Source organism: Bombus affinis, unplaced genomic scaffold (assembly GCF_024516045.1).
Source record: "Bombus affinis isolate iyBomAffi1 unplaced genomic scaffold, iyBomAffi1.2 ctg00001037.1, whole genome shotgun sequence".
In the NCBI taxonomy this organism is placed as follows: Eukaryota; Metazoa; Arthropoda; class Insecta; order Hymenoptera; family Apidae; genus Bombus; species Bombus affinis.
Window position 1 is genome coordinate 2,501 of NW_026109518.1, and position 12,500 is coordinate 15,000.

A 12,500-nucleotide genomic window follows, 5' to 3' on the forward strand; every position below is an offset into this window, starting at 1 on the left:
GTACGCGCGTGTATACCTCGTCTTTAATTAAATCAAAGTTTCACTCCAGCCTCGCCAAAGGGGATCGTCTTCTTCCTCGTCTACGATCTCTTCTCCTGTACGTGTCCAGAGATTCTCTCTGGCATGACGACGACGACCATCCAACGACTTTGTAACGGACTCTCGTGCGCATCTTCGTCAGGTACGGAAACGTTGCGCAACACCTCGAGCTTGGTAAAACACCCGTAGCCGATCATAGACACGCGCTAGTTCGCACACGATTTCTACGATTTCCGACGAACGTGGCTTTGGGCCAGGGCCGGCGGGCAGAGAGATACGCGAACGACGGGGAAAATTCGTCCCGATACAAGTAACGCGTACTCTCCGATCTCCGCGCAACGCCTGGGGATCATCTCCCTAAGTCATCAGCGCTCGAAGAAATCACGTGTGCGTTCCCGGATCTACGGCTCTCTTTCGGGGATAAATTACAAGCACAGAGTATGTTAAACGCAACGACGACCCATCGATGCGACGGTCCTCGTCGTTGTCAGTCGCTCGCGCAGAGTATATCTCTACGCACGAAGAGACGGAGTGGGCATTAGATCCCTGGGGCTATTCGAGTAAAACGTCTTAAGAAAAGACGGTTGTACGGCAAAATTCCGCACCGTTACCAAGTTTACTTTTATCTGAGGCTGTTCTCCTTCTCTCCTCTCTCGACCGAGTTCCCATATTTGCTTTCTCTCAGTCTCGCCAAAATAATATTCATTTAAGACGACGTCGGGGGCGCGGACATCGTGCTCATCGAAAACCTGCAAACGTATGCAAATCTGCTGATATGAAAAAAAAATCGGTCACGAGGACAACACTACGTATATATATATATATATATATATATATATAATATATTCGATAACCGACACGAAGCGGTGCATAAGCGGGCGGTCGTACGAAAGGACGACTCACGACGCCGCTAGCACTCACGCAGGTCCGTGACGGTTCTCTCCGCTCTTATTCGTATCCTTCTTCGTGCGCTTCCTCCGACTCTGAAACGTTCTACGTATCGTAAGAACGACGGCGGGTTGTCGAAGGCACCAAGGGACAGAGAGAGACAGAGGTAGAGTTTCGTAGTGTCTCCCGTGAACACGATAGTTTATATATCGAGCATGCGTACGAATTGCACGGTCTCGACACGACCGCGACGAACGCCGACGAGCGTCCAACAATCGCTCGTACGTCGCGTACGTTCTCTCGCGTCCGCTCTTGTTCGTATCCTTCTTCGTGCGCTTCCTCCGACTCTGAAACGTTCTACGTATCGTAAGAACGACGGCGGGTTGTCGAAGGCACCAAGGGACAGAGAGAGACAGATAGAGAGGAACGACACGCAACGCAAGCAGTCTTAGGTTTACGTGAGCAACCCTCAGCCAGGCGTGGTCCAGGAATTGTATCCGTGGACCGCAATGTGCGTTCGAAATGTCGATGTTCATGTGTCCTGCAGTTCACACGTTGACGCGCAATTAGCTGCGTTCTTCATCGACCCACGAGCCAAGTGATCCACCGTTCAGGGTAATCTTTTCATATATTTTTTAAAACTCTTGTACTCCATGTACTCTTAATACTCGGTTCGAGCGAAGCCGAGATCCGACACGACCGACCAACGGGAATCGGACGCGCAGAAGTCGCCGGAAGATCGACGACACGAAAACGTTCGAAAATGAAATCCGACGAACGCGCGAAGATACGCGCGTCCGCCGGCCGGGCGAAAAGTACATTATGATATATAACAACCATCGAGATCGAAGCTCCGTTCGTCAGGAAACGACGGGGATATAACACCCGATTCTGAATCCTCTGTGCAGCACACGATCTCGCGAAGAAATACGCACGGTGGCTAGCCCATATATATATATATATGTGTGTGTGTGTATATATAATACGATATGCATTCCTCTCGTCCAATTATTCAAGAAAAAGAGCGTGCGCCTCCATCGTTCGGGTGATGTAAAGATTCGATGGGACTCGCGCGACCCTCGGCCTCGAGCGGTCTTTCCTCCCAATATCCAGAAGCCGAGCTTTGAAAAAACTCTAGCGACGGCACGGGTGTCCGACTCACGACATCGAGGCTTCGAAGTCGGCGATCTCCTCCGAACGGATGGCGATCGCGACGACTCAAAGCGTGAAAAATCGACGAAAGAGAACACATCTCCGTTCAGGTGATTGTTTTTTTTAAAAAATAAAAAAATTCGATGGGACTCGCATCCATCTACCTCGCGCGGTCTTTCTTCCCAATATCCAGAAGCCGAGCTTTGAAAAAACTTCAGCGACGGCACGGGTGTCCGACTCACGACAACGAGGATAGACAGCCTGCGGTCCCCTCTGAACGGGTTATATGCGACGAACTAGACGAAACTTTAGTCGTTCAGGTGGTATAAAAAAAAAAAATTCGATGGGACGCACGCGCAGCCGTCGTCCTCGAGCGGTCTTTCTTCCCAATATCCAGAAGCCGAGCTTTGAAAAAACTCTAGCGACGGCACGGGTGTCCGACTCACGACATCGAGGGTAGACAGCCTGCGGTCCCCTCTGAACCAACTTCGGCTAGACTAGTTACGAATCGTTGCTACGCATCGTCATCATAGTCATCGTCATCATCATCATTATCATAGCGGGCCAACATCCACGCAATGCGTTTTCGTTCTAGGTTACCCGATCCACGAGTATGTTACAAGTGGTTTCGTTATTTCGAACAAAACGACATACGAAGAACACACGCCCTATGGGTAGGAAGCACGTTTCGAGAACGACCGAGAGCGGTGAAAGAGACGAAAGGTCGACGCGCATAAGGTATCCATGGATCTTCGAAGAGAACCTTCGAAGATATGTCGGTATCCTTTCTACATGCGCGACTCGCTACTCGTACTTTCGCTCTCGTCGACTCGTTTTAGTCGCTTCGTTCGATCCCAAAGAGGAGTCTTCGATGTCCCGTTGCTAGGAGGAGAGCAAACGCAACACAGACCACGAAACATAGAAGAGAATAGGCGAGCATGATCTCTCCGACACGAGGCACTTTAGAGATTTTGTTATTCGTTTGTACGGTCTCCACGACGCAAAAAAAAAAATACGAGATCGTGGCGGCGGGTCTTTCTGTATACGGCCTCACGCAAGCGCCTCGATCTCATTTCTCTTTACGGGTGGTTTCCATTCGTAATTTTTCGTTCGATATTCGTGTCAAAGTTTAATTTTCGAAAGCTCAAGTTCCCATTTATAGTTTTATTATAAAATCATAATATTCGCAGACGGCGGGTCTTTCTGTGTACGACCTCACGCAGGCGCCTCGAATTCGTTTATGTATGTATATATATATATATATATATATATATGTATCTCTTCATCCCGATGATCGAGAGAGAGTGCCACCTTCTCTTCATATAGTTTCGTAGCTGGAGGGTCGTCTCCTCCTTATGTCTTTTCATCATTTTGCCAACGGAGTAAGCCACGCTCCGGGCGAATTTAACTGTTCTTTGTTAAAGTATATAGCTTGTTGATACGTCGTATATACTTTGGTTCGTCGATATAGGAGGAGTACGGCTCCTTACCGACTTATACAGTTTCGTATTTTTCAAGTGTTCAAGTCAAATTCTTTAAGTTTTTGTGTTATATCGTTAATGATCCTTCCGCAGGTTCACCTACGGAAACCTTGTTACGACTTTTACTTCCTCTAAATGATCAAGTTTGGTCATCTTCCCGGTAACATCGGCAATGCTTATCACATTGGCCGCGCACCAGTCCGAAGACCTCACTAAATCATTCAATCGGTAGTAGCGACGGGCGGTGTGTACAAAGGGCAGGGACGTAATCAACGCGAGCTTATGACTCGCGCTTACTGGGAATTCCTCGTTCATGGGGAATAATTGCAAGCCCCAATCCCTAGCACGAAGGAGGTTCAGCGGGTTACCCGGGCCTTTCGGCCAGGGAAAACACGCTGATTCCTTCAGTGTAGCGCGCGTGCGGCCCAGAACATCTAAGGGCATCACAGACCTGTTATTGCTCAATCTCGTGCGGCTAGAAGCCGCCTGTTCCTCTAAGAAGATTTGTTTGTACGTTGGTAGTAAAAACCCACCGACCGAAGCCGGGGGCCTTCGAGATACCATAAGTTACGTCTATTTAGCAGGCTAGAGTCTCGTTCGTTATCGGAATTAACCAGACAAATCGCTCCACCAACTAAGAACGGCCATGCACCACCACCCACCGAATCAAGAAAGAGCTATCAATCTGTCAATCCTTCCGGTGTCCGGGCCTGGTGAGGTTTCCCGTGTTGAGTCAAATTAAGCCGCAGGCTCCACTCCTGGTGGTGCCCTTCCGTCAATTCCTTTAAGTTTCAGCTTTGCAACCATACTTCCCCCGGAACCCAAAAGCTTTGGTTTCCCGGAAGCTGCCCGCCGAGTCATCGGAGGAACTTCGGCGGATCGCTGGCTGGCATCGTTTATGGTTAGAACTAGGGCGGTATCTGATCGCCTTCGAACCTCTAACTTTCGTTCTTGATTAATGAAAACATTTTTGGCAAATGCTTTCGCTTCTGTCCGTCTTGCGACGATCCAAGAATTTCACCTCTAACGTCGCAATACGAATGCCCCCATCTGTCCCTATTAATCATTACCTCGGGGCTCCGAAAACCAACAAAATAGAACCGAGGTCCTATTCCATTATTCCATGCACACAGTATTCAGGCGAAGGTAGCCTGCTTTAAGCACTCTAATTTGTTCAAAGTAAACGTATCGGCCCACCTCGACACTCAGTGAAGAGCACCGCGATGGGATATTAGTTGGACCGCCCGCGAGGAGCTAAGCCCACCGATAGGACGTACCACATAATGCCAGTTAAACACCGCGAGCGGTGAACCGACACTGTGACACACAGATTCAACTACGAGCTTTTTAACCGCAACAACTTTAATATACGCTATTGGAGCTGGAATTACCGCGGCTGCTGGCACCAGACTTGCCCTCCAATTGGTCCTCGTTAAAGGATTTAAAGTGTACTCATTCCGATTACGGGGCCTCGGATGAGTCCCGTATCGTTATTTTTCGTCACTACCTCCCCGTGCCGGGAGTGGGTAATTTGCGCGCCTGCTGCCTTCCTTGGATGTGGTAGCTGTTTCTCAGGCTCCCTCTCCGGAATCGAACCCTGATTCCCCGTTACCCGTTACAACCATGGTAGGCGCAGAACCTACCATCGACAGTTGATAAGGCAGACATTTGAAAGATGCGTCGCCGGTGCTAGATGACCATGCGATCAGCACAAAGTTATTCAGAGTCACCAAAACAAACGATGGACGGACAGACGAGCCATCCGCCACCGATTGGTTTTGATCTAATAAAAGCATTCCTACCATCTCTGGTCGGAATCTGTTTGCATGTATTAGCTCTAGAATTACCACAGTTATCCAAGTAAATGTAGGTATGATCTAAGAAACCATAACTGATTTAATGAGCCATTCGCGGTTTCACCTTAATGCGGCATGTACTGAGACATGCATGGCTTAATCTTTGAGACAAGCATATGACTACTGGCAGGATCAACCAGGGATCTTATAATATATTCCCAAAAACCAGCATTTTCGTTTAAAAGTTCTCTCTGTGTCGTAGGTGGGACGTAAGCACCGTACGACGAGACTTTTCATTTTATATATATATGTAATATGACTTAGAGAGCAACGTTCCATGGTTCAGTAACAACGTCACTCAGCCACTTTAATTCTCCTCCTCTCTCACCATCATATATCGATACAAAGATTCATACTTCACAGAATTATTTCTGTTTGTAACTTTTCTCCTCCAACTTCTCTCGTAGAATATAACTTAGCGGTAAAGCACGTATACGCATGCTGGACATACCGTAAGAATATTCTTTTATAAGCTTCAACACCTCTGTAGAGACGCGTTACCAGAAGATAACGCACTCTACAGAACGCCAAAAGGACCATCGTGCAGCTACAAATAGCTTACAACCGATGGTCTCTGCAAGAATGGCTACTCCGTAAGTACAAGCACACACGCATCCAACTTTTGTCAAATACGTGCACACAGGTCACCAGCTTCCCGACTAAGGGGAAGCTTGCCACGTTAACGGTCATTACGTCCTAGACTTCGACCCGCGGCGCAGCAGTGTAGAGAAAAAACCAGTACGAGAACGGAGGAACAGTCGAGAAATAGCGTAAAATACACTAAGACTCGAGGAGCGGTGACTGAATTCTCAACCGAGGCCGTAGAATAGCCACGCGCCCAGCGCTGTTCCGACCGAACCGTCCGGCTCGACGCTTCTCTTATAGATACCAAGGGGCCGGCCGGAAGGCCGGCGCCGGTCGGGCTAGCGGCCGCGCGCTTATGGTGCAAAACCTCCGTAGCAACGTACCGTTCGGAAGGGACGCTGGAACTTAGTCGCTCGCACGTTCAATAACTACTATATAAAGGCGATATCCAACCATCGAAATATTTTACCACAAGCATTATTAACATATTATAAATGCATTTTTACCAAAAAATTAATTTTTTTTTTCACCGAAAAATTGCATCAGTAAACATACAGTTTTATCGACTATGGACGAAAAATAACTTTATAATCGATTAAAACACGTTAAAATAACACGAAATATGTAAAAAGATATATACCTTGTAACATTAATTAACGAAAAAATTGCAAAAATATCCCAGTCGTATCAGTCCGACGGAAGCTAATTTTTCAAAAAATTCGACAAAAATGTTTAATCCGATTGTATTTAATAGAGATATAACGATCCCTGTCAAAAAAATTATACCTTATAACGCTTTTTAACGAAATAACTCGAAATAACCATTTCGGACTTTTCGCACCGGCCGAACTTCTTCAAAGTCCCAACGTCCCGTCGCATAGTTCCGTTTCTAGAAAACGTTCCAGCGACCAAATAAACGCTTAATCCCGACGTAAAACGTCGAGATACGTCCATTTGTGCAAAAATATTCCTACCTTGTAACACTTTTAAGCGAGATAACTCGAAAAAACGTGTTCGATACGGAAATTTTTCAAAGTCCCAACGAAAAAATCGAAACTTTGTAGAAGGTCTTGGGGACGACATAAACGCTTAATCCCGACGTAAAACGTCGAGATACGTCGATTTATGCAAAAATATTCCTACCTTGTAACACTTTTAAGCGAGATAACTCGAAAAAACCTTTTCGGTCTTTTCGCACCGGCCGAACTTCTTCAAAGTCCCAACGTCCCGTCGCATAGTTCCGTTTCTAGAAAACGTTCCAGCGACCAAATAAACGCTTAATCCCGACGTAAAACGTCGAGATACGTCCATTTATGCAAAAATATTCCTACCTTGTAACACTTTTAAGCGAGATAACTCGAAAAAACCTTTTCGGTCCTTTCGCACCGGCCGAACTTCTTCAAAGTCCCAACGTCCCGTCGCATAGTTCCGTTTCTAGAAAACGTTCCAGCGACCAAATAAACGCTTAATCCCGACGTAAAACGTCGAGATACGTCCATTTATGCAAATATATTCCTACCTTGTAACACTTTTAAGCGAGATAACTCGAAAAAACCTTTTCGGTCTTTTCGCACCGGCCGAACTTCTTCAAAGTCCCAACGTCCCGTCGCATAGTTCCGTTTCTAGAAAACGTTCCAGCGACCAAATAAACGCTTAATCCCGACGTAAAACGTCGAGATACGTCCATTTATGCAAATATATTCCTACCTTGTAACACTTTTAAGCGAGATAACTCGAAAAAACCTTTTCGGTCTTTTCGCACCGGCCGAACTTCTTCAAAGTCCCAACGTCCCGTCGCATAGTTCCGTTTCTAGAAAACGTTCCACCGACCAAATAAACGCTTAATCCCGACGTAAAACGTCGAGATACGTCCATTTATGCAAAAATATTCCTACCTTGTAACACTTTTAAGCGAGATAACTCGAAAAAACGTGTTCGATACGGAAATTTTTCAAAGTCCCAACGAAAAAATCGAAACTTTGTAGAAGGTCTTGGGGACGACATAAACGCTTAATCCCGACGTAAAACGTCGAGATACGTCGATTTATGCAAAAATATTCCTACCTTGTAACACTTTTAAGCGAGATAACTCGAAAAAACCTTTTCGGTCTTTTCGCACCGGCCGAACTTCTTCAAAGTCCCAACGTCCCGTCGCATAGTTCCGTTTCTAGAAAACGTTCCAGCGACCAAATAAACGCTTAATCCCGACGTAAAACGTCGAGATACGTCCATTTATGCAAATATATTCCTACCTTGTAACACTTTTAAGCGAGATAACTCGAAAAAACCTTTTCGGTCTTTTCGCACCGGCCGAACTTCTTCAAAGTCCCAACGTCCCGTCGCATAGTTCCGTTTCTAGAAAACGTTCCAGCGACCAAATAAACGCTTAATCCCGACGTAAAACGTCGAGATACGTCCATTTATGCAAATATATTCCTACCTTGTAACACTTTTAAGCGAGATAACTCGAAAAAACCTTTTCGGTCTTTTCGCACCGGCCGAACTTCTTCAAAGTCCCAACGTCCCGTCGCATAGTTCCGTTTCTAGAAAACGTTCCACCGACCAAATAAACGCTTAATCCCGACGTAAAACGTCGAGATACGTCCATTTATGCAAAAATATTCCTACCTTGTAACACTTTTAAGCGAGATAACTCGAAAAAACCTTTTCGGTCTTTTCGCACCGGCCGAACTTCTTCAAAGTCCCAACGTCCCGTCGCATAGTTCCGTTTCTAGAAAACGTTCCAGCGACCAAATAAACGCTTAATCCCGACGTAAAACGTCGAGATACGTCCATTTATGCAAATATATTCCTACCTTGTAACACTTTTAAGCGAGATAACTCGAAAAAACCTTTTCGGTCTTTTCGCACCGGCCGAACTTCTTCAAAGTCCCAACGTCCCGTCGCATAGTTCCGTTTCTAGAAAACGTTCCAGCGACCAAATAAACGCTTAATCCCGACGTAAAACGTCGAGATACGTCCATTTATGCAAAAATATTCCTACCTTGTAACACTTTTAAGCGAGATAACTCGAAAAAACCTTTTCGGTCTTTTCGCACCGGCCGAACTTCTTCAAAGTCCCAACGTCCCGTCGCATAGTTCCGTTTCTAGAAAACGTTCCAGCGACCAAATAAACGCTTAATCCCGACGTAAAACGTCGAGATACGTCCATTTATGCAAATATATTCCTACCTTGTAACACTTTTAAGCGAGATAACTCGAAAAAACCTTTTCGGTCTTTTCGCACCGGCCGAACTTCTTCAAAGTCCCAACGTCCCGTCGCATAGTTCCGTTTCTAGAAAACGTTCCACCGACCAAATAAACGCTTAATCCCGACGTAAAACGTCGAGATACGTCCATTTATGCAAAAATATTCCTACCTTGTAACACTTTTAAGCGAGATAACTCGAAAAAACCTTTTCGGTCTTTTCGCACCGGCCGAACTTCTTCAAAGTCCCAACGTCCCGTCGCATAGTTCCGTTTCTAGAAAACGTTCCAGCGACCAAATAAACGCTTAATCCCGACGTAAAACGTCGAGATACGTCCATTTATGCAAATATATTCCTACCTTGTAACACTTTTAAGCGAGATAACTCGAAAAAACCTTTTCGGTCTTTTCGCACCGGCCGAACTTCTTCAAAGTCCCAACGTCCCGTCGCATAGTTCCGTTTCTAGAAAACGTTCCAGCGACCAAATAAACGCTTAATCCCGACGTAAAACGTCGAGATACGTCCATTTATGCAAAAATATTCCTACCTTGTAACACTTTTAAGCGAGATAACTCGAAAAAACCTTTTCGGTCCTTTCGCACCGGCCGAACTTCTTCAAAGTCCCAACGTCCCGTCGCATAGTTCCGTTTCTAGAAAACGTTCCAGCGACCAAATAAACGCTTAATCCCGACGTAAAACGTCGAGATACGTCCATTTATGCAAATATATTCCTACCTTGTAACACTTTTAAGCGAGATAACTCGAAAAAACCTTTTCGGTCTTTTCGCACCGGCCGAACTTCTTCAAAGTCCCAACGTCCCGTCGCATAGTTCCGTTTCTAGAAAACGTTCCAGCGACCAAATAAACGCTTAATCCCGACGTAAAACGTCGAGATACGTCCATTTATGCAAAAATATTCCTACCTTGTAACACTTTTAAGCGAGATAACTCGAAAAAACGTGTTCGATACGGAAATTTTTCAAAGTCCCAACGAAAAAATCGAAACTTTGTAGAAGGTCTTGGGGACGACATAAACGCTTAATCCCGACGTAAAACGTCGAGATACGTCGATTTATGCAAAAATATTCCTACCTTGTAACACTTTTAAGCGAGATAACTCGAAAAAACCTTTTCGGTCTTTTCGCACCGGCCGAACTTCTTCAAAGTCCCAACGTCCCGTCGCATAGTTCCGTTTCTAGAAAACGTTCCAGCGACCAAATAAACGCTTAATCCCGACGTAAAACGTCGAGATACGTCCATTTATGCAAATATATTCCTACCTTGTAACACTTTTAAGCGAGATAACTCGAAAAAACCTTTTCGGTCTTTTCGCACCGGCCGAACTTCTTCAAAGTCCCAACGTCCCGTCGCATAGTTCCGTTTCTAGAAAACGTTCCAGCGACCAAATAAACGCTTAATCCCGACGTAAAACGTCGAGATACGTCCATTTATGCAAAAATATTCCTACCTTGTAACACTTTTAAGCGAGATAACTCGAAAAAACCTTTTCGGTCCTTTCGCACCGGCCGAACTTCTTCAAAGTCCCAACGTCCCGTCGCATAGTTCCGTTTCTAGAAAACGTTCCAGCGACCAAATAAACGCTTAATCCCGACGTAAAACGTCGAGATACGTCCATTTATGCAAATATATTCCTACCTTGTAACACTTTTAAGCGAGATAACTCGAAAAAACCTTTTCGGTCTTTTCGCACCGGCCGAACTTCTTCAAAGTCCCAACGTCCCGTCGCATAGTTCCGTTTCTAGAAAACGTTCCAGCGACCAAATAAACGCTTAATCCCGACGTAAAACGTCGAGATACGTCCATTTATGCAAAAATATTCCTACCTTGTAACACTTTTAAGCGAGATAACTCGAAAAAACCTTTTCGGTCTTTTCGCACCGGCCGAACTTCTTCAAAGTCCCAACGTCCCGTCGCATAGTTCCGTTTCTAGAAAACGTTCCAGCGACCAAATAAACGCTTAATCCCGACGTAAAACGTCGAGATACGTCCATTTATGCAAATATATTCCTACCTTGTAACACTTTTAAGCGAGATAACTCGAAAAAACCTTTTCGGTCTTTTCGCACCGGCCGAACTTCTTCAAAGTCCCAACGTCCCGTCGCATAGTTCCGTTTCTAGAAAACGTTCCACCGACCAAATAAACGCTTAATCCCGACGTAAAACGTCGAGATACGTCCATTTATGCAAAAATATTCCTACCTTGTAACACTTTTAAGCGAGATAACTCGAAAAAACCTTTTCGGTCTTTTCGCACCGGCCGAACTTCTTCAAAGTCCCAACGTCCCGTCGCATAGTTCCGTTTCTAGAAAACGTTCCACCGACCAAATAAACGCTTAATCCCGACGTAAAACGTCGAGATACGTCCATTTATGCAAAAATATTCCTACCTTGTAACACTTTTAAGCGAGATAACTCGAAAAAACGTGTTCGATACGGAAATTTTTCCATGTCCCAATGTGCAATTCGAAACTTTTTAGAACGTTTCAAGAACAAAATTAACGCTTAATCCCGATGTATTTAATTAGAATATATCGATTTATGCCAGAATATACGTACCTTATAACGCTTATTATGGAATTAATGCGAAAGGAACTTTCGGTACTTTCGGCACTTTTGGAGCAGTGCGAAACAATTCAAAGTGCCAACGTCCCAGTCAGCTAGGTCCGGTGGAAAAAATTTAAAAAAAAAATAAAAAGAAACCGTTACGTTCGGCTAGACGGCGTCGAACAATAACGATTTCTATAAAAATTTCCATACCTCGTAACGCTTTTTGAGGAATTATTTCGAAAGGAACGTTCGGCCTTTTCGTACCTGGACGAGAGAAATTTCAAAGTTCCAACGTCCCAGTCAGCTAGGTCCGGTGGAAAAAAATTTTTTAAAAAAATAAAAAGAAACCGTTACGTTTGGCTAGACGACGTCGAACAATAACGGTTTCTATAAAAATTTCCATACCTCGTAACGCTTTTTGAGAAATTATTTCGAAAGGAACGTTCGGCCTTTTCGTACCGGGACGAGAGAAATTTCAAAGTTCCAACGTCCCAGTCAGCTAGGTCCGGTGGAAAAAAATTTTTTAAAAAAATAAAAAGAAACCGTTACGTTCGGCTAGACGACGTCGAACAATAACGGTTTCTATAAAAATTTGCATACCTCGTAACGCTTTTTGAGGAATTATTTCGAAAGGAACGTTCGGCCTTTTCGTACCGGGGCGAGAGAAATTTCAAAGTTCCAACGTCCCAGTCAGCTAGGTCCGGTGGAAAAAATTTAAAGAA

The 12,500-nt window shown here is 45.0% G+C and overlaps 2 non-coding genes across 2 annotated transcripts; both read right to left on the bottom strand.

Annotated features, from left to right (window-relative positions):
- Positions 1-1,390: 1,390 nt before the first annotated feature.
- LOC126928520 (5.8S ribosomal RNA) lies at positions 1,391-1,545 on the bottom strand. The gene has a single exon (XR_007716743.1). It is a non-coding gene; the product is annotated as a 5.8S ribosomal RNA (ribosomal RNA).
- A 2,091-nt stretch (positions 1,546-3,636) lies between these two features.
- Positions 3,637-5,559, bottom strand: LOC126928522 (small subunit ribosomal RNA). Its single transcript, XR_007716745.1, has one exon. It is a non-coding gene; the product is annotated as a small subunit ribosomal RNA (ribosomal RNA).
- Between the last annotated feature and the right edge of the window lie 6,941 nt (positions 5,560-12,500).